At 45.6% G+C, this 4,606-nt stretch overlaps 1 long non-coding RNA gene across 3 annotated transcripts in view; it reads left to right on the forward strand.

Moving 5' to 3' along the window:
• The first annotated feature begins 6 nt into the window (after window positions 1–6).
• The window catches only part of LOC115948720, a 12,578-nt gene continuing 7,978 nt past the window's right edge, over window positions 7–4,606 (forward strand). For 2 of the 3 annotated variants that reach the window (XR_004082508.1, XR_004082507.1), the window contains exons 1-2: window positions 7–319; window positions 767–1,198. This is a non-coding gene — a long non-coding RNA (uncharacterized LOC115948720). Of the gene's footprint in view, window positions 320–766; window positions 1,199–1,548; window positions 1,753–4,606 lie in introns of those variants that run through there. The other variant, XR_004082509.1, reaches the window with a different exon arrangement.

Here is a 4,606-nt window from a genome sequence, read left to right on the forward strand (position 1 = left end):
CTCCCCCCGCGGCGGGGATCGCCGAGCCAGCGCCCGCCACCGCCTCTTTATGTGTCTGTGTGTCAGAGCTTCCAAAGACTCGGGCATTCCCCATCGAGAAGTCACCGCAGGCCTGAATGGAATCGTGTGATGGGATCGCGGTGTGCTTTGGATTGGAAGGGACCTTGAAGATCATCCAGTCCGATCCCCCCTGCCATGGGCACGGGCACTTTCCACTAGATCAGGATGCTCAAGGCCCCATCCAACCGGGCCTTGAGCACTTCCAGGGATGGAGCAGCCACAATTTCTCTGGGTGTTCCAGTATCTCACTCTCTTCACAGTAAATAATCTCATTTTAATATCTAATCTAAACCTCCTTCCAGTTTAAAGCCGTTGCCCCTCGTCAGTTGCCCCTTGTCCATTGCTCCTTGTCCATTGCCATATGCCCTTGTGAAAAGTCTCTTTCCAGCTTTCTTGTGTATGCCAAAAGTCAGCTAGTAAGAGAAGAGAGAGAATATCTATTTATTCTTTCTTTATTTTTATTTAGTCTAATTTTAAATGGTAAAACTTCCAGAGGACTACTTTAGCTAGGACTGGCTAAAGCAGTTTATTTTTATTTAGAGCAGCCTAAGCCACCTGCTTTGTAGATGGTAAATTCCTGCATCTTTTGCTGAATGCTTGTTAAAACAAAGAATAAGGGAGACGGGCACCATCTGCACGGAGCAGGGTAGCAGCAAAGGAGCCATCAGGATGATGAGTGAACTGTGGTGTCTTGCTTTCCCTGCAGATTGAAGATAGGCAGGCCGAGATGAGCAGGAGGAATGTGCCTCAGAGGTAAAGATGAGGAACACGCTCTTGAAAAGAGGGTGACTGCACCTGAAGGCACTGCTCAGAAGAGGAAGGTGTATGCTAATGAGCGAGTAAGTCTTTTGAAGATTCACTTTGTAGCACTCCAGGCAATACTGAACCACAGACTGAAATGAATTCTGTAGTGAAATGCATTTAGAAACTTGGCTGCAGCCAATCAGATTAGATGTTAAAAAAAAAAAAGCCGCAAAAAACCTCAACATTGGAATGAAAAGACGGAGTGATCAGTATTAAACGAGAAAGAAGAAAAGCATGAGACTTCAGGAGGAAAAGCTGAGGTTCTGCTTTTCTCATGCCTAATTTCAAGAAGCAGCAGGAAGAAATGCAGCCGTGGACGTGGAGGGAAAGAAAGGTAAGTGTGAAAGTCATCAGCACTGAGGAGAGGAGCGAAGTCACCCAGAGGCCAGGGCAGAGGGTGGAGGGAGAAGCAGCAGCTCACCAGAGCCAGAAACCAGCAGAGTGAGTTTTCCTCGTGTTTGCATAAGTTAGCACCTGTGTTGCTTGCAGCTGGAGGAGCCGTGTGGGGGGTGGGAGACTTTCTCTCCCCGGGAAACGGGAGGGTTGCTGTTTTACATATGAACGAGGCCTGATGACAGAAAATTACTCCAGTTGTATGCTAATTGTGCAGCGTTTGCGCTGCTGATGCTGCTGAAAGTGCCATTTCCAGTGGGGAAGGACCCACAGTTTTTTATTTCCCTGCAGGATCTCCACTAATCGCCATTATGTTATTACACTTTGAGCACATTGCTTCCCTCAAGTGGGGCTGAGAGGAGGGTGATACATGGATCTGATATGAAGTGCCTTTTCCATCTCCTTGTAGTGTCTGGTTTTCTAGAGTGAACATGTTGCTGTGGAGTTTCTTGTCCTAAATTTGGAAGGATGTGTTAATAAATTGTAAGACTGCTAGTGTCTTGTTTGTTTGGTTTTTTTTCCTCAAGTAATGGCAACATGAACTGTAAAGAGTGCCATTGTGTTGTTTATTTCCATTACAGAACTGCTCTAAAGTGAATGTGGGGGTGGGTACCTGGCTGTAAAATCGTGTTACACGAGAAATCACAAACAAGAACCCGTCCAGATTTGCAGGCAGGGAAACACAGACAGTGCCTTCATACCACTAAATGAACCACAGACACAGTGCTTCCCTGAACATTGCTGGAGTAGATGCTTTTTTCTGGCAATCAAATAGTGAAGTTGAGTGAAACAGAATTTGTGACAGCTGTTGCTAAGTTTAATTTCTTTTACGTGGTTTTAATAGAGGTGGAGTAGACTAAAAGCTTAATCACTGATGTCCACAACCATCAGATAAAGTCAGTTTATCCAGTGATTTGCTTTTCCTGTGTATGAGATAAACCTTGTCCTGAGATCAGGCAGAGACTTCTGCAGCTTTCTCATTAAACTGACCCCTGCTGCTCATTGCTGTCCTCTGTCTAGGAAATCTTCCTCCAAGTTTGTGCATTTTATCTTTTTGTAACAAATGGTATTTTGTAACACTTTTCTCTAAGACAACAAGAGTATGTTGAGAGTAAGTGCTTTTACAGTATCCTGGTACCCAGGAAACTTATAAGCAGCTTTTCTGAAGGATCTGTTCAGGGATAGAAAAAGTCCTTTGATAGATCATGTTAATTAGACTTTTTTTAATGTTTAGACTAAAGTGTACATATTAAAATGTATATTTAGCAGTCATGTTAGGTGTGCTAATGATTCTGAAACTTGGAATCTTGTCTTAATGAGGAATGGTTTTGTTTCAAATGCAGCTGTTACTTGCTGTTTAGGAACTGAGCTTTGGTGGGCTAAAATGCCTTCTGAGCTGTAGTGCATAACTTAGTGCCTGTAGCCAGTAGTGATATTGTATGTGCTTCTCTCTGAAGTCAAGAATTTAATATAATAAAAATATCTTGCTGAAACATAATACAATTTTTCTCTCTATTTAAGACCTAGCATCTTAAGTTGAAGCACTGTAACACAATCTGTGCAGCGTACCAGCCTGCAGCACTACTGATTTTTTTTTTGGTTTCTTATTTCTTTCCGTAAACAATGAGTCTCCATTTGGAAAAAATAAATCCTTTATAGAATCAAAAATATCATTTGATAGCTAGGAGACAGATATAAGTACTTAAGGTTACACTTTAATGGGAATCATGTGCTTAAGGTCTGAGGAATGATCTCCAGCGCTGGAGCATATGCTGCTGCCTCCAGATGTGGTATGGCAGCAGGGCTGGGCTGCCTCAGCTGCTTGCAGACAACTCAAAGAAGAAAGTCCCTCCTTCCCTTCTTCACCCTCTCACTTCTAGTGATGAGCTCTGGCCACAGGGTGGGTAATGAATTCACTCCACTGGCTTCACTTTTTCACCTTTACCTTCTTCTGCCAGAGGTGATTTTTCTGTAATTTTGCTGAGCTGAGTCAACTTGCCTTCCTGAGAGCTGGCTCAGCTGTAGTGGGCAGTCAGGAGGAGATGACAGGGAAGTTTTACTTCTGATGGTGAGATGTTGTCTTGGCTGGTGGTATATTCCATATGGAAATTTCTAGAGTCCAGGAGTGCACTCTGCAGACAGTGCTGGGCTCCTCTGCCTGTGTGACACTTCAGCCAGAACCAAGCCAGCTCTGCTGCAGAACTGTGTGAGCTAATATACACTGCCCCTTCGGGAAAATTTCCTGCTTCTCTTTAAATCATTCACTGTTACACAAGGCTGAATGGCAATATTGCTTTTTGAGGTCTGGGTACATGTTTAGAGTGAACGTATACCAAATGAAATGCAGGATCAAGCTAAGGAGTAGTTGGCAGTTTTCTGTGATTTTATCATAATTAAAGCAATATAGCAATCACAGATCCAGGGCCAAAATCATGCTCCAGTTCATGATTGGCATCAATGTATTTATTTGTAACTGATGTGTTCATTTATTAGCTTCTTTGTTGCACAGTGTGCTAGAATTATTACATATGTTACCAGAAGAAATGTAGGCCAGTGTTTGAATGTGATTGTTTTTTATATTGTATATCATAGAATCATAGAATGGCCTGGATTGGAAGGGATCTCAAACATGATCCAGTTCCAACTCCCTTGCCATGGTCAGGGACTCCTTCTGCTATCCCAGGTTGCCCAGAGCTCCATCCAACCTGGCTTTAAACACTTGCAGGGATGGGGCAGCCTGTGCCAGGGCCTCACCACTCACACAGCAAGGAATTTCCCCTAAATCTAATATAAACTACTCTTTTTCGCTGTAAAGCCTTCCCCCTTGCTCTGTCACTGCATGCCCAAGTCCCTCTGCACTGCTCTTGCAGGCTCCTTTCAGGCACTGGAGGGCCACAGCTGGCTGACCCCAAAGCCTTCTCCTCTCCAGGCTGAACAATCCCCATTCCCTCAGCCTGTCCTGGTGAGAGAGGTGCTCCATCCCTCTGAGCCTGGTGCTCTGCTCTGGGCTCCCTGCAGCAGCTCCCTGTCCTTGCTGTGCTGGATGCAGAGCTCCAGCTGGGATCTCCCCTGAGCAGAGCAGAGCAGAGCAGAGGGACAGGATCCCCTCTGACCCTGGTGCTCTGCTCTGGGCTCCCTGCAGCAGCTCCCTGTCCTTGCTGTGCTGGATGCAGAGCTCCAGCTGGGATCTCCCCTGAGCAGAGCAGAGCAGAGGGACAGGATCCCTTCTAACCCTGGTGCTCTGCTCTGGGCTCCCTGCAGCAGCTCCCTGTCCTTGCTGTGCTGGATGCAGAGCTCCAGCTGGGATCTCCCCTGAGCAGAGCAGAGCAGAGCAGAGGGACAGGATCCC

The sequence above is a fragment of the Geospiza fortis genome, unplaced genomic scaffold, assembly GCF_000277835.1.
Source record: "Geospiza fortis unplaced genomic scaffold, GeoFor_1.0 scaffold196, whole genome shotgun sequence".
NCBI lineage: Eukaryota > Metazoa > Chordata > Aves > Passeriformes > Thraupidae > Geospiza > Geospiza fortis.